The sequence below is a fragment of the Phyllobates terribilis genome, unplaced genomic scaffold (assembly GCF_046119375.1).
Source record: "Phyllobates terribilis strain yellow unplaced genomic scaffold, ASM4611937v1 Scaffold_13__5_contigs__length_258822181, whole genome shotgun sequence".
NCBI lineage: Eukaryota > Metazoa > Chordata > Amphibia > Anura > Dendrobatidae > Phyllobates > Phyllobates terribilis.
Genome location: NW_027362773.1, coordinates 196333990 through 196352390, shown reverse-complemented (window position 1 = coordinate 196352390; position 18401 = coordinate 196333990).

Sequence of the window (18401 nt, the reverse complement as noted above, 5' to 3'; positions counted from 1 at the left end):
TTGCGGCTATCATGAACCGCCGCTGCAAGGCAGTCCCCTGAGGCTGATGGTGTGTGCAGCTGAGTTAGTATAACTCCCCACGGGAAGAGTGTAGCCCCAGGGCAATGTAGTAGATGGTGGGGGTGATGGTGCAGGAAGTCCCAGTACCGTTAGTGCTGGCGAAGTAAAAAGCACAAAGACAACGTGTTGCAGTCCAGGGTCTTTTACTCACAGTTCGTATACTCCAAGCCACTTCTGTACAGGTAGTGACTGCCCAAGCCGTGCTGCGTCCACCAGGTGAGGGGCTCGGTCAACCCCCAGGCAATTCAGGAGTATGGCACAGGTCTCCCTTCTATCCTTCCTCTGGCTCATGCCCCACCAGTGACCAAGCTTTTGTCCAGCTGCCGCGGATCTATGCGGGTAAACGTGGGCCTCGTTTCCCGCTATCCTATGTGGTGCCTTCCTAGCAAGGTTTAGCAGGGGGTCGCACCAAGTGATGATCACGACCTCCGGTTCTTGGCTGAGGATTATTTGCCTCCACCAACTTGGGATCCGGTACCCTTTTCTTGCCTGACCCGTCACCCGTAATTTCCTGGGTCCTTAGGGTCCCTTCTGCCTTCTTGTTTCTGAGCCTTTCTACTCCTCTTTCTCTCCACCTTTTTCCTTCCTTCTCCTTCTCCTCTTCTCTCAGGCTCCAGCCTCTGTGCTAGGCCTGCCCAGGGAGCAGAGCCCATGCAGCAGCTCTGCTCCCTGCCTTCTCCTCTCACAGAACTGAACTGAACCCTGATCTAAGATGGTGCCCACCTTTTGTACCTCCCTTCTGAGTGTGAGCTCAGGTCACCAGCAACCAATGAACTCCTACCTATGCTCAGAAACCATCCCCTCCTGCTCCTACATCACTGGGTTTTCCTCCCCCCTCCCCACTCCAGCCAGGGACATGGTCTGTCGTGCCTGCATTACTATATAAATGGGAGCACCGTTGAGCTGTCCCCCGGAAATGGGGTGTGTGTGATGCATGCAGCTAACTGAGCCCTGGTCCATACTCCATCCTTACCCGGGAGTGGAATACCACACCTCTGGCAGAGGTGCAATACCCCTGTAGCGGCCGAACCCTCAGGGCGCTACATAACCATACTACTCCTGTGACCGGAATGGGCAGTTGGTAAGCGGCTGTGAGCTTTATCAAGGGACCCCCTTCATTTTGTGCCATCTCTGGGTACCGCTGACGGAAATAAGTTTCTCCCATGGTGGTCACTTGAGATCCCGTGTCGATCAAGCAGTGAACCGCCCGTCCGCCAAGCTCGGCCCACACTCTCGGGCTCATGGATATTAAGTCTTCGGTACTCACTGCCTTCCTCCGCTCCGGGTTGCGTCCTTCACACCCGGAGCCCGTCAGTTTAACTTCTGCCGGGACAGAGGAATTCCTCGACTGGCACAGCTCCTGGCGTAATGCCCCATGCCCCGGGGTCTGGGCTCATCCTTTACTTCACCCGGGGGTCTCGGGTCAACTGTTCCGGCTCTCACTGATTGTGCCACTCGAATATTGTACCACTCTTCTCGCATTTCTTCGATCTCCCGCCGCATCTCTCGCTCCCATTCTGGTTTGGCCGTGGGCGATGGGGGCACTGCATTTCCCCGGACCATCCCTGCCAGGGTCACTACCCCCATCTCCTGTTCCCTCACGCGGGCCTCTGCCCCTGCCTCCAGAAATGTCATACGCGGGCAAGCGCTCTCGCAAGGCCTGTCTCAGCTGCGCATCTCTGAGGCCGGCTACGAACTGGTCCCTAAGTACTAGGTCCGGGGGCCCCACTCTCACGTCTTCTAGGTTCGTTTTCCTAGTGATGTAAGTGTACACACTCTGTAGGGAATTGACATATTGGGTCACAGTCTCCCCCTCCCTTTGTACCTGTTGGAACAGTCGCATCCTTAACTCTGCCACATTAGTAGGGTCCACATGCATTTCTTCTAGGATCCGTACCACCCTTTTCCACCGTATTTCGGTCAGTGGGGGAACGAAACATTACTGACTGTCGAGCTTCATCTTCTAAAGCCAGCAAAGCTATCTCTGCTTGCATATCGGGGGTCATTGGGTGCATCCGTAACATGCTCTTAACCCGTTCTACCTAATCCCACAGCATCATGTTGTCTCCGGTAAACTTTGGGAGATTATTCAACATGGCGCCCAGGTGTAGGCTAGCTGTAGGGGCTCTCGCGCTGGCCTGGTCTGCCATGTCTGTAACTGCGTCTGGGGATGACATTCTGCCGACTACGCCAAATGTTAAAAGGTTCAGATGCCACACACAGCACGCAGAGAGTATAGCAGTGGTTTAATTCAAGATTTGGTTTCTTCACGCAGGGAGTGTAAATTTAAGTAACACAACAATAAAAGAGTAAAATCGGACAATAAACGTTTGTGGTTTAACTATAACACGGAAAGGATGAACAATACGGCGCAGTCCCAAAAGTTCAGGCTGAATAAGAGAAGGTAGATTACTGGAGGCTTGCACTTATCTGTCCTTTAGCGATTACTACGTCCGTCTTCAGACACTCACTCTGGAGGGTGTCCATCTTCTGGCGGCAGTGGGCGGTCTGGGGTCTCACCCACTGGGCCCCCAGTCCTTTTGACCACACGACAGCGGTCACGACTCCTTTAAGAGCCGTAGCAAGCTCCTCCGGCATACAACAAACTGCGTTAGGATCACTAATCCCGGGTGTGTCCTCACCCGTAGGTCACCGTCAGATGTTTGGAAAACTGTGGTGATGCAGGTAACTGAACGATCACTTTCTGTGGGCCCGGTATAGACTGCACGCCCCTTGTTTTGCGGCAAGCTGTGTCACCCGTTCGTCCTTCACCGCAGACAGGTCAGCACGTCTCTATTTCACCGAGGACAGGGCAGCACGTCTCTCTCTCGTTGTCGGCAGGACAGACTGTTTCTCCCCAACTGCCGGTCTGTTCTCCACGCCCAACTGTCTCTTTTGCGTGAGCCCAGACACCTGACTTCCTCTCTTCCGTCCCTCTCCTCTGTCCCCCAGCACTGTCCAGGAAGTCCCCCGTGCACTCTTAATCCCGTCCCCTGGCAACACTGGGCAGGACCCTGGCAGTTCTAGTGCCGGAGCTCCGCACCTGTCCCTAGGCAAGTCTTCCTTCTTACACTAGAGAGAAAGATGGAGTGTGGAGGAAGACCGAGCAGGCAGGAAAACCGACTCCGTTAGTAGTTACAGCATTGAAGAAGTGTTTTAATGGTGTAAGTTGTCAGAACAGAATGAGGGCATGTTTGATACTGACTCTGGATGAAACCACAGTCCTAGGCTCACAGCCTGTTAGAGGTGCTCAAGGCGATGCCTCCATATCCCTGAAGGGGAGATTCCCAGCTGGGTCGCAGAAGAATTGGATGATGTTGGGTCTAAGGACAGGGCGAGAACGAACACTGGAAAGGCACATAACCAAGGGTACTTCACTAACTAAAGAACTTGTCTTGATCTATATACTGCAGCCATGTATGGAAGAATTGCACAGTAAAAGTGAGTCTGTTAACCCGGATCTACGATCTCCTGTCTTGCTTGAAGTCGTTTCCGGTCCTATGGACGGTGTAACAGTGAGAACAGAGAATCCTACAGTGCAGCACACACTCCTGTCTCAGTCCTTAATAGTAAAGGGGTCATTGGGTGAAGAGTATAGAGTTTTGGCACACAGCGTGATGGTAACGGCCCTGTGTGCTCCCCTCTACATACCTACGATAAAAATTACAGACCTCTCCATTCTTTGTAGGTGGGAAAACTTGCAAAATCGGCAGTGTATCAAATACTTATTTTCCCCACTGTGTATAGCTGTCATGAACAGTGGCTATATGATGTGTGATGGCTCCGGAGTGGATAGGCAGTGTTCACGTGCGGGATTTGCTAGGTGGTTGCTGTGACGTCGGCCCAGTCACAGCAATCAATCGCAATGCTGTGGGCATGCATAATTTGAACAGGACAATGACCCCAAACACACAGCTGCGAGGTGATTGTGAATATGCCGCTGACCATCACCCACCATTACCAGTTTGCACAAAGCTAACATTCTATTTACAGCTGCTGTTCTGTTTCAATAACAATGTATATAGCAGAGCACTGCATGGACATTGAGAACAGTAGTTGCCCACAGTACTAACCACCAGCCACAGGGGGCCACTCGTGGCCATCTTGGGTAGAAGAGGGTGAGAGCTAGAAGAGGAAGGACATGTTGCATCTCCATCCAGCATCATCTGCGAAGTTGAATTTCCAAGGAGACAAAGACCGCATCGGATAAAAAAGGATACCATCCCGTCCCAGTTCCACTGACAGGGGAGAAGGTTGGAGTGACGACGTTGGTGGGAGAGAGTGGAGCCGAAATTCCCAAGAGCCGGTATCAGAGATATAGCTGGAGCGCCCTCCAGCAAGTCAGCAGTGGTACTACGCCCTGGCTAGAGAATCACCATCCCCTGCAAACTCAGTTGTCGGCCGGGTGGATGCAACTCTGCAGCGTTACACTGACCAGACACAACAGGTCAGTAAGTCCTGAGCTCAGCCCTACTGCAGGGATAACGGTGGGAGCATGCATGCACACACAGTTAGTTTGGTGCCAAACTCAGACTGGCAGATGCAGGCACTTGATAGCACCAGTGTCCAGTAGACTTAGCGTTCTGAGCCACTAGTGCATTATAGAGACCACAGCAGTAAAGGGGAATCTACCGGAGTATACACAGGTGTACTAGGGAAGAGTACCCATCATGCTGGTCATGTGGTTCTTAAAGTGAACGATATATAAATGATATATAAATCATTCTTGATGTGAATTTACCCGCACTTAAGATGTCCTTTATTGGGTTAACTCCGGCTAAGCAGTACTCGTTTACCCACCAATGGGTCTTGGCTGGGTGTGTGAGAGTTAACCAGAGTTAACTTGGTTCAATTTCTTCTTTTTGTTGGAAAAGTATTCTATCTAAGTTCATTTGGAAAGTTTGGTGTTGGTTGCTTTCCTTGTTCACGACTTTCCTGTATCCTGGGGAGGCCATCCCGGTACACGGTCTACCCAGCCAATGTCATTAACCAGTTCAAGACAAGGCCATTTTTTCCCTTGTTCCTGACCAGAAACATTTTTTTTGAGTTGGAGATTTTAATATATTGGTGGGTTCAAATGACTCTTCTTTAATGTGTATAGGGACATTAAGCCTCATCTGTTCTCGGCATACATTATATTGTGTTAATGTGTTTTCTCATGATCCTGCCCACGGCCAGTGCTTCCTAATTGATAACCCATAAGTACATGTCTTTAGGTTGAAATAAGCATATTTTTCAGAATGATTCACTGCTATACTATGAAGGTGTAAACGAGTTACTCGATCAACATTTGAAGTAACTGCCAACAGCAGCCGTGTCCTAGCCCTAAGTGGAAAATGTATGACATAAATCTCCGATCTTCATGTTGGCTGCAATTCTAATTTTTATCTGTTTCATAATCTTTTTAAAAGAACAACAATATGAAATAAGTTTGTTCTCATTGCAAAAGTTTCAGCATTCACAACCCTTTCCATACTGAATGACAAGTTGGAGGCTTCCGGTTGAATGCTACAGCCATCACTTAAGAGCGGAAGGGATGCGTTATGGAGTATTTACTAGAGGGGCGAGGAGCCCATTAGATTAAAATGTTACTTTCCCAATAATGGGACCTTTAATCATTGAGGTCAGGTTTTTGAATTTATCCTATTGCCCACAGTGTATACCAATCCGGACCCTCGTCACCGGTGTATAATTTCCGCCCCCTCTCCCCTAGTTTATAACTTACAGCCCCTTGCCCCCGGTATATAACAACCGACCCCTCTCCCCTGGTCTATAACTTACGACCCCTCGTCGCCGGTGTATAACCCTTGTCTCCTTGCCCCCAGTGTATAAGATTCGGACTATCGCCCCCGGTGTATAACATCTGACCCCTCTCCCCTGGTGTATAACTTACGGCCCCTCACACCCAGTGTATAACCTTTGTCTCCTTGCCCCTAGTCTATACGATTCAGACTCTTGCCCCCAGTGTATAACATCCGACCCCTCTCCTCTGTTGTATAACTTACAGCCCCTCGTCCCCGGTGTATAACCTTTGTCTCTTTGCCATTAGTGCATAAGATTCAGACTCTTGCCTCTGGTGTATAACATCCGACCCCTCACCATACCATGTGCCTTCACTAACATGTGACAGAAAGGCCGGTGGCAAAGAGATCACTGATAACAGCGCAGTCCTGTAATAGTAGTCACCGGTGTAATAACTCCATTTATGGCATTTCTTCCCTTCTAAATCTTCCCCCATCACCTGTGAGTGATATTATTGAGAGGTGGAAGCACCAGCAACTCAACCATGAAGTGGAGACCACGTAACGTTACAGAGCTGGGTCACCGAGTGATGAGGAGCTGAGGGCAAAAAGTCACCAACGCTCTGCTGACTCCATAACTGCATTGGCCAGATCTCCTCTGGTATTACCATCAGCACAAACACTGCGCCCCCTGCCAGGAGCATCATGGTCGAGTAGCTGCATGCTGTGGATGGAGTGGTGTAAAGCTGCCACCACTGAACTCTGGAGGAAAAGTGTTCTGTGCAGTGATAGATCGCACTTCCCTATCTGACGTCTGATGGACGAGTCTGGGTTTGGTGAACGCCTGGAGCACATTACCACCTGACTGCATTGTGCCAGCTCTACAGTTTGGTGGAGGAGTGATAATGCTATGGGATATTTTTCAGGGTCAGCTTCAGGTCTTTAATAGTGTTGAGCCACCCCCGTAGTGTTCGAGTTCGGTTCGGTTCGTCGAACACCCGTGTGTTCGCCGAACTGTTCGTCGAACTGTTCGTCGAACACCTTCGAACACCGTTAAAACCAATGGCAGGCAAACAAAAACACATAGAAACACATAGAAAACACCTTCAAAGGTGTCCAAAAGCTGACAAACTGCTCAGAAGACACAACTAACACATGGAAATGTGACAAGTACATATAGTCATGCGAAAAGAAAAGAGGTGGAGGAGTAAAAGGAGGGGGAGACACAGATATAGGCATGTCATGCCCTTCTAAAATCCAAAAAGTGAGAAGCCGACACGTTCAGTCCGCTCCTGCCCGTGCCACCTCCGTGTCGCCGGGTTTGTGCCAGAGCCGCGGTGAACCCTGACGGCCAGCCCCCCTCTCCCAATACTGGTGCCTGTCCGCTGGTGGGTCGAGCGAGCCCCCCTGTGGTGGAGGCAGCTCTAAGCTTTTTAATTTAAATTGTCTCTCTAATTTGAATAAATACACTTTAAATCCATTTACAAGGATCTATTGGAGGGCAAGTCTCATGCCAGCAGCCGCGTAATTCCAGCTCCAGTAGCGTCCACTAAAGCTGCTGCAGTTAAAAAGCTTTTATAAGGATCGAGCTCGGCTGTCCACCGCAAGGCATCCTACTGCCAGTCCGAGCCCCTATGCCTTGGGGTGCCTCCTGATGCTCTTCACTGAGTATCCCGTGGTCCCGAAGCATTTCCTTTGAAAAAATGAAGTGTCCAAACTACAGGTGGTGTAGCTTGCTTAACAGCCGGGATAATCCGCTGACTAGCAGACCCTGCTACTAGGCACAAAGTATTTCCTGGGCTAGATGCAGTTAAAAATTTGTAATTAGATACTCTCATTGGATGCTGAGAAAGCATTCCATAGAGTCTCCTGGCACGCCATATATGATTCTCTTAAAAAGCTTGGGGTAGGGGTCTAGGGGACCCTTTTATAGCCAAAATCACGGCCCTGTATCGCAATACGTCACCTAGGCTGAAGATTAATGGAACTGTAGCACCCTGAGGGCTCGGTTGCTACAGAGGTATTGCACCTCACCCAGAGGTGTGATATCTCACTCTCAGGTAAGGATGTAGTGTGGATCAGGACCCGACACCTGCATGCATTACACCACATTGCCGTGGGGCAGGGCGACCAATATGCCTCTGAGATGGGCACGACAGTCCCTGTCCCTGGCTGGAGTGGGGGGAGGGAACACTGAGGAAGGGGAACCCTGTAGTGCAGGAGCAGGGAGGAAGCAGTTCCTGGGTGCATTGAGAAGGGAGTATAAAAGGTGGGCACCATCTTAGTTCAGTGCAGAGAAGTCTGAGCAGAAGTGGCAGGGAGCATGGGCTCTGCATGAGCTCTGCTCCGGAGGCGGGCCTAGTAACAGAGGCCCAGGCCTGGAAGAGGGAGAAGGAAGGAAGAGGAGCGGAGAAGGCTCCAGGAACGAGGAACGAAGGGATCTCAGGGGTGCGGACGGGCGAGTCGCCACCGCACGCCCGAATCCACCTGCGTGGAGGGGTCAGGCCAAAGGGGGAGACCGGTACCCGAAACTAGTGGAGGCAGGAAACGACCCTCAGCTAGAAACAGGAGGCTGTGACATTTTATGTGGCGCAGCCCCTCGCTACACCCGCTAGGAAGGCACCACATAGGGTCAGGGAAACTGGCGCCAAGTTTACCAAGAGGAGGCCCGAGGCAGCCGGACAGAAGGGTTGGTAAGAAAGGCCAGAAAAAGGACACACAAAGGGGGTCCTGTGAAGCACTCCAAAGTTATCTGGGAGTTGTCTGAGCCCCTCACCTGGTGAGCACAGTACGACGTGGGCAGCCGTTACCTGCAGACGTGGTCTGGATAATAAGAACTGTGAGTAAAGGCCCTGGACTGCATCACTGACTCCGTGTCATTACTGCTGCTGCCCTGCACCATCACCCCCATCCTCCGCATACACTGCACTGAGGCTATACTCCTCCCGTGGGGAGTTATGCTACGCTCTGCTGCACCCACAATACCAGCCTCAGCGGTCTGCCCTGGAGCGGCGGTTCACTCTGACCGCAATCCACGGGTGGCGTAGTCGGACATTTAAACATCAAAACCACATAAATAGTTCCGCCACTGGTTTGACCGCCCTGAGCCACGGAACCGGGTTGCCTCCACGGAGACTACAACCACCAGCATCCACCAAAAAGGGTCCGGCTCCGGGTGTCCCAAGGCCCAGGGGGCGCGTCAGAACATTTTCATCACCTTTCACAATCACCAATGGGACAAGGCAGGGATGTTCTCTGTCCCCTCTCTTATACATCCTAGTGACGGAGCACCTGCTCTCGTCAATTCGCCATAACCCCAATATTAGGTGGATTGAGGTGGGAGGCACCGAGTACAAGTGCTCTCTATTTGCTGATGATGTCCTAGTATATATCACTCAATCACATATATCCATCCATGCTGTTATGGCTGAAATAGATCACTTTGTTACATGGTCAAATTTTAAAATCAATGCAGCGAAGTCTGAGGCCCTCGATGTCTCCCTCCCCAAATCCATATAGGATTCCATCCAGTCCAACTTTCCCTTTGCCTGGCCCTCACAGGGTATCAAATACTTAGGAATTCCTATTCATAGAGACCTCTCCCATCTATGTTATCTTAATTTTGGGCCCTTTATTGAACAACTCCATACAGACCACGGTTGGCAAGTTAGAACTGTAAGATTCACTACGTGAACCACTGGTGTTTTGTGGAAAAGCACATGTACACTGTGTTCCAAATTATTATGCAAAAGTGTTTAGGAGTGATAAGGGAAGAATTTGTTTGTTTGTCAGTTAAACTCATTGATGGTGATGTGTGTCAGGGCTCTTTATATCACTGTAAGCAATTGCAGACACCTGTGCTAATTAATTTGGCAGGTGAATCCAATGAAAGGCAAGACTACTTAAGAAGGCTGTCTCACATTATTAAGCAGCCTACATTTTCTGCCAAAATGGGAAAGAAAAAGGATGTGTCGGCTGCTGAGAAGCAACAAATTGTGGAGTGTTTAGGTCAAGGCATGACTACAATCAACATTGTGCGATGATCAGGATGAAGTGTCTTGGCAATCAAGAAGTATGTAGCTGATTCACAGTACACACGTGTGCGTGCTGATAAGGGCAAATTGAGGACTCTTTCCTACAGGCAATTATGTCAGGTTGAAAGAGCAGCGGCAAAAAAGCCTTGTCATAGCAGCAGACAAGTTTTTGAAGCTGCTTGTGCCTCCAACGTTCCCCGAACAACAAGATGCAGGGTCCTTCAGAGGTTTGCAGCTGTGCATACGCCATCCTGTCGACCTCCTCTATCCACTTCACACAAGCAGAAACGGCTCCAGTGGGCCAAACATTACATGAAGACTGATTTCAAAACTGTTTTGTTCACGGATGAGTGCCGTGCAGCGCTCGATGGTCCAGATGGATGGAGTGGAGGATGGCTGGTTGATGGACACCCCACGCAAACACGGCTACAGCGCCAACAAGGAGGAGGTGGAGTAATGTTTTGGGCTGGAATCATGGGGAGAGAGATTGTCGGCCCCTTTAGGATCCCTGAAGGCGCTAAAGATGAACTCCATAATGTATGTGGATTTTCTCAAACAGCACTTCCTGCCATGGTTCAAGAAGAAGAACCGTGTATTTCACAGCAAGATCATTTTTCTGCATGATAATGCACCATCTCATGCTGCACATAAAACATCTGCATCTCTGGCTGATATGGGCATAAAAGGGGACAAACTTATGGTGTGACCCCCATGCTCCCCTGACCTCTACCCCATTCAGAACCTTTGGAGCATCATTAAAAGGAGTGTCTATGATGGCGGGAGGCAGTTCACATCTAAGCAACAGCTCTGGGAGGGTATTCTGTCCTCATGCAAAACAATTGAAGCAGAAACCATCCAAAACCTGACAAATTCAATGGACGAGAGAGTTCAGAAGCTCCTTTCGAACAAGGGGTCCTATGTGAAAATGTAACATCACCTAGAATAAAGTTTTGAGTTGAAAACTGTTTGATTTCAGTTTCTAACAACCTGCTAATGCTTATAATTTCAAAAATGACCATTTTTTTGGTCTTTATTAAAATGAAAAGGTTGATCGAAAAGTTTGGGGGATCTAAGAGTGTGGCAACCCAGTAGTCATGATTACTTCGAATTCTGACAATATGAGGGTCATGCTGCAGGTAGTGCAGCAAGAAGGCACTTATGTGTCTTGCGCATCTCGGAGCCCCAAAATTATTTTCCGGGCTAGATGCAGCTAAAAATTATTATTAATTTTAAATCTGGTGAAGCTTTAGTATAGATGGCCTAATAGGATCAGTGCTGCACACTGCTACAAAGCCCAAATTATTTTCCAGTCAAGATACAGATAAACATGATTAGTAATTTTAAATATGGTGGAGCTTATTATAGATGGCCTAATAGAATCAGTGCTGCACACTGCTACAAAGCCCAAATTATTTTCCAGCCAAGATACAGATAAACATGATTAGTAATTTGAAAGCTTAAAACGGTTGGTAGGGTGATTTTAACCAATCATCAAGCTTTTACTCTCCCCAGGATGACACAGGAGTAGAAAAGTCATTTCGGATCCATGATTTGTTCATCTTTATGAACGTGAATCTGTCTACATTATCAGTGGAGAGCCGCGTGCGCTTATCTGTCAGCACACCACCAGCAGCGCTGAACACACGTTCAGACAGAACGCTGGCTGCGGGGCATGACAAGATCTCCAAGGCGTAAGTGGCTAGCTCCGGCCATTTATCCAGATTGAAAGCCCAAAAAGAGCAAGGGTCCAGTGACACAGTCGTTGCTTCAATGTTTAATTGGAGATACTCCTGTACCATCGTCTCTAGGCGTTGACTATGTGTCAGACTTCTTGTCTCCTGTGGCCTTGCAAAGGATGGGCTAAAAAAGTGGTGAAATGATTCCGCAAAATTGATGTTACCAGCAGATACTGTGGTTCTGTTACGGTTTGAGTGCTGAACACTTGACGGTCCCACGGTTGGCAAGTTGGAACTGTGAGATTCACTACGTGCAGCACTGGTATTTTGTGGAAAAGCACATGTAAGATTCTGCAACAGTCTCTGCTGATACTCCTGCATGCGTGCATCCCTTTCTATGGCAGGAATAATTTCTGCAAATTTACTTTTGTACCGGGGATCTAACAGTGTGGCAACCCAGTAGTCAGGATTATTTCTAATTCTCACAATTCGAGGGTCATGTTGCAGGTAGTGCAGCAAGAAGGCACTCATGTGTGTTGCGCATCCAGGAGCACCAAGTCCCTGTTGTGTTGGTGGCGAGGTAACAATCATGCTTCCTTCCTCTGTCCTCTCCCCCCAACCTCGCACAACAGAAATGTGATCAAGGTCTCCCTCATCTGATGAGTCTTCCATCAGTTCGTCCTCCACTTCTTCCTGGGCTCCTGCACCTTCCTCACTAGTTTGGCTGCTACCATGCGCCCTGGTAAAACCATCTCCCCCACCCTCACATGCCTGCCGCCTTGGTGCTGCCGACCGTCTGGACCTTGCAGATGTTAGCCCTTCCGCATACAACTCCTCCTCCTCTACTTCCTCCACCTCCTCTTGTGCCACCACCTGACTCCGAATTCTGTTTAACATGTGCTCCAGCATGTAAATCACCGGAATAGTCATGCTGATAATGGCATCGTCAGCACTAAACATTTTCGTCGCCATTTCAAAACTGTGCAGAAGGGTGCATAGGTCCCTGATCTGAGACCACTCCTCCAGCGTGATTTGCCCCACCTCTGGATCTCGTTGGCCCAGGCTATACGTCAGAACGTATTGCACCAGGGCTTGTCGGTGCTGCCACAGTCGCTGCAACATGTGCAGAGTTGAATTCCACCGGGTAGGCACATCGCATTTTAGCCGGTGAAGTGGCAGGCCCAACGACTTCTGTAGAGATGTAAGTCGCTGAGCTGCGGGATGCGAACGGCGAAAGTGAGCACACAGCGACCGTGCCCTCTGCAGAAGGCCATCTAGTCTGGGATAGTGGGCTAAAAATAGCTGGACAACCAGGTTCAACACGTGAGCCATACAAGGCACGTGTGTGACATTGCCCCGGCGAAGGGCCGCACCCAGGTTTGCAGCATTGTCGCACACGGCCTTCCCTGGTTTCAGGTACAGTGGAGACAACCATTCATGAAATTGGTTCTCCAGAGCTGACCACAACTCCTCAGCTGTGTGACTCACATTTCCCAGACATTTCAATGTAAAAACCGCCTGATGACGTTGAGCCCTACTGCCAGCATAGTAAGGAGGTGTGCAGGATCCCTTCTGCGCAGTTAGAAAGCTTGTGGCATGACCAGACAGGCTTTGGGTGCAGGTGGAAGACCGAGTGGAGGTTGAGGAGGCAGAAGCAGTGGAGGAACTTTGACATAAAGAGGATTGATGCACAACTCGTGGGGACGGCAAGACTTGGACAGCAGCCCCTTGTCCTGCTGTCACCATAGTTACCCAGTGCCCAGTCAGCGACATGTAACGCCCCTGTCCATGCCTACTCGTCCAAGTGTCTGTGGTGAAATGCACCCTGTCACACACAGAGTTTCTCAAAGAAGCGGTGATGTTGTGTGCGACATGCTGGTGGAGCGCAGGCACACCTTTCTTTGAGAAGTAGTGCCGACTGGGCATCTGGTACTGGGGCACTGCGACGGACATAAGGTCTCGAAAATCCTCTGTGTCCACCAGGCGGAAAGGCAGCATTTCTGTAGCCAAGAACTTGCAGATGGTGAAATTCAACCTCTTAGCTTTCTCATGGCTAGGAGGAAATGGTCTTTTACTTGTCCACATCTGAGGGACCGAGGGCTGGCTATTGTGCTTAGACGGGGTTGATAAGGATGTCCCCGGCAAACTGCCGGTCTGTGAGGAAGATGCAGGCGGACATGTTAGGTTGCCTTGATCCAAAGGTGGTGCTATCGATGTCGGACAGCGCTCAACACCAGCTGGTGTTACCACCTCCAAAGAAAATGATGACCTGCCAATCACGCTGGCTGTTGCGGGTAAAGAGGTGGCAGGTCTGCGCCCCAAAACAGGTGTGACTGCTGTCCCCCCAGTCACAGAGGATGAAGAGGCCGCGGATGCACAAGATATGGCAGACGGTGGTTGGCCCGGCCGGCTAGGCCGCATTGTAGCACACTGAGCTTCCCACTGCAACTTATGCTTCATGTCCATGTGCCGGTTCATGCATGAAGTACTCAAACTATGTATTTTTTGGCCTCTACTTAGCTTTTGCTGACAAATGTTACAGATAACACGAGTTGGGTCATCTTTATCGATCTGAAAAAATGCCCAGGCTATGCAAGGCTTAGCACCCATGCGACCGGAAGAGCCACCACGACTTGTGGTGAGAGGCAGAGTTGTGTTTGAGGATGCAGTTGTTGACGTGCTTCCAGTACTACGTCTCTGTCCAGGAAGGCGCAACCTGACCTCGTCGTCACTAGCATCTTCCTCCACCTCCTCTGCTGACCTCATCTCTTGGCTGACTGTGGGTTGACAGTAAGTGGGATCTCCAACCTCATCATCATCACCCTGTGCATTATCACACCCGTCGTCCTCAGAGCCAACCTGTTCCTGCCCTGACAAAAAACTAAAGTTGTCGCTCCAATCAGGTATTTGAGTCTTATCATCGTCTTCCTCATTGTCTCCACCAACAGGAGTTACAGTTTGGGAATGAGGGTCTACATTATGGTCAGAACCTTCTGCGTCTGGTCCTGGATCCGACTCATAAAGATTCTGGGCATCAGTGCAGATCATTTCCTCGTCTGGATTCACAGAAGCGCTGGAGTCGACCTCTGATTCCCAGGCTATAGTATGAGTAAACAGCTCTGCAGACTCAACCATCTGTTCTACCTCATACTCAGACGGGCAGCTGGAGATTTGGGAGCTGTGAGGAAGCAAGTGCGATTGGGGTGACACCTTTGAGGACTGGAGTATTTGTGATGTTGAAGTTGATGTGGAGGAGAGCCCACTTAAAGGAGCACTTGATATCCGTTGAAGCACCTGCTGTTTTTGTGCCTCATCTGGAATTTGTAGCGATTGGCGTGGCCGTAAGAAAGGGATCTTATCACATTGTCCGCTAAAAGAAGTAGACATTTTAGTTTGGCTGGAAGATGGTCTTTCTTCTGCAGATGTTACTGTTGCTTTAACACCTACCCCACGGACACAACCTTTTTTCCCCTTCCCAACACGCCTATTCCCCTTTCCACCAGCAGCAGGCCTTTTTCCACTCATTTTGGTGGTTAACTAATTAACAACTCTGGAGTTGTTTGCACAAAAAAACAATGGATGGGAACCGAGCAGAGCTGAGTGGCCAAACTGTGGTATTAGGCCAAAACTATTGGCTGGGTTAGATGCAGAAAAAAATTATATTCAATTTGCAACCTGATGGAGGTCAGTATAGATGGACTAATAGAGAAAGTCCCACACACTGCTAGAAGGCCAAATATTTTTTCAGAGCTAGATGCAGAAAAAAATATATTCAGTTTGCAACCTGATGGAGGTCAGTATAGATGGACTAATACAACAAGTCTCACACACAGCTAGAAGCCCAATATTTTTTCAGAGGTAGATGCAGAAAAAAATATATTCAGTTTGCAACCTGATGGAGGTCTGTATAGATGGATTAATAGAACAAGTCCCACACACAGCTAGAAGCCCAATATTTTTTCAGAGGTAGATGCAGAAAAAAATATATTCAGTTTGCAACCTGATGGAGGTCAGTATAGATGGACTAATACAACAAGTCCCACACACAGCTAGAAGCCCAATATTTTTTCAGAGGTAGATGCAGAAAAAAATATATTCAGTTTGCAACCTGATGGAGGTCTGTATAGATGGATTAATAGAACAAGTCCCACACACAGCTAGAAGCCCAATATTTTTTCAGAGGTAGATGCAGAAAAAAATATATTCAGTTTGCAACCTGATGGAGGTCAGTATAGATGGACTAATACAACAAGTCACACACACAGCTAGAAGCCCAATATTTTTTCGGAGGTAGATGCAGAAAAAAAATATATTCAGTTTGCAACCTGATGGAGGTCTGTATAGATGGATTAATAGAACAAGTCCCACACACAGCTAGAAGCCCAATATTTTTTCAGAGGTAGATGCAGAAAAAAATATATTCAGTTTGCAACCTGATGGAGGTCTGTATAGATGGATTAATAGAACAAGTCCCACACACAGCTAGAAGCCCAATATTTTTTCAGAGGTAGATGCAGAAAAAAATATATTCAGTTTGCAACCTGATGGAGGTCAGTATAGATGGACTAATACAACAAGTCCCACACACAGCTAGAAGCCCAATATTTTTTCAGAGGTAGATGCAGAAAAAAATATATTCAGTTTGCAACCTGATGGAGGTCTGTATAGATGGATTAATAGAACAAGTCCCACACACAGCTAGAAGCCCAATATTTTTTCAGAGGTAGATGAAGAAAAAAATATATGCAGTTTGCAACCTGATGGAGGTCAGTATAGATGGACTAATACAACAAGTCCCACACACAGCTAGAAGCCCAATATTTTTTCAGAGCTAGATGCAGAAAAAAATTATATTCAATTTGCAACCTGATGGAGGTCAGTATAGATGGACTAATAGAATAATGCTATGCCCAAAAGATTTTACTTCACTAGGTGCAGTAAAAAAATTGGTATTCTATACACAGGTGGTATATCTTGCAACACAGATAGGCTACTCCACTGACTAACACACTCTGCAATAGGCCAAAAAGGATTAGCTTTGCTAGATTCAGCCAAATGCTGTGAAAAAAACTTGCACAGCACTGGCACAGACCTGCCTGGCAAAAACTGATAGGAACTGATGTAACCTAGTCCTGAAAAGGACTCCAATTACAATTAGTCTTTACTCCCACAATCTATCTATTTAAGAGCACAGACCTGCCTGATAAAAGTCGTAGGAAATGCTGTAACCTAGTCCTTAAAAGGACTGCAATCACAACTATTCCCTACTCCCAAGCTATCTGTAGATTTGTGCGAAAATTGGCTTGAAATTAACAAGGTATAGCGCACACAGCAACAGCGGTGCCGTCTAACACGCAGCTGCAGCAGTGAGAAAATGGTGGCGACGGGGAAAATGGCTTGGTCTTATAGGGCAAGGACATGTGACATACACTGCCAATGACACATGCCCTTGCTTGTGTGAAAAAAAGCACTTCGCTCCGTGTGTGCGCTGCTGATAGGCTGACAGATTGCACCCCCCCACTGTAAATGCGGGAAAGAGAAAAAAAAAATGGAGATCTCCATTGTTCCTGCAGAGATCCATCCCCTGCCCCTCCCCCCACCCCGCTGTACACTCAAACTGCGTATTAACATTAATTTTCATCATTACTGAGAAAAAATCCAGTTATGATTTTGGTGCACGAACAGTTATCGAACATAACCTCGAACAGCCGAATTTTTCTCAAATTGTTCGTGTTCGCCGAACGGCTCGAACACCGCCCAAAACAGCTCGAATTTGAGATTGGCGAACAGTTCGAGTAGAACAACGCTCATCTCTAGTCTTTAATTCCAGCAATGGGAAATCTTAATACTTCAGCACAAGACATTTTGGACAATTGTATCTTCAAATTTGCTGGAAACGTTTTGGGAAGGACCTTTTCTTTTCCCCATGACTGTTACCAGTGTAAAAGGTCCATAAGGACATGGCTGGGGCAGTTTGGTTTGGAGGAACATGGCTGGCTGCACAGAGCCCGGACCTCAACCCTATCCAACTCTTTTGGGATGAACTAGAATGGAAATTGTGAGCCTGGCCTCTCCACCAACATCAGGGTCTGACTTCACAAATGCTCCTCTGGATGAAAGAGCAAGCAGACACCTTCAAAATCTTGTAGAAAGTCTTCCAAGAAAAGCGGGAGGCAGACACAATTCTGGTGACAGCTGACATTGAGTCGCTGTACACTAACATTAGGCACAAGGATAGATTGGCGGCCACAAAATTGTTTTTGGATGGCTCTAACCTACCTGTGACCATCAGGTACCTTGTTATTGAGTTGTTGGATTTTTTCCTCAATCATAACTTCTTCACTTTCAAGGGGTCCTTTTTCTCGCAGCTCCAGGAAACAGCCATGGGGGCGTCCTTTGCCCCCTCTTACTCCAACCTGTTCCTGGGGCTGTGGGAAAGGGACCTCTTCCTGTCAGGTCAGTGGTCGCCGAAGGACCGCGTCCTATCCTGGACGCGGTACATTGACGACATTTTACTGATCTGGCAGGGTTCCCCCTCTAAACTTGATGAGTTCATGGTAGACTTAAATGTCAATGAATTTAACATACACATCACGTATCAGCAGAATTCTGATAGAGCTGAATTTTTAAATGTCATGATCCGGAGAGATGGAGATGGTGCCCTTCAAACAAATATATATAGGAAGCCAACTTCCACAAACATGTTACTACATGCTTCGTCATCACATCCTGTACACATGGTGCAGTCGGTTTCTGTTGGACAGTTCCTGCGTCTCCGCAGGATCTGTTCAACGGACCATGAATTTGAAACTCAGGCAAGAGATCTTATGTCCCGTTTCTACGAGAGAGGCTATAGTCGTAGGAGTGTCAAGCGGGCATATAATAGGGCG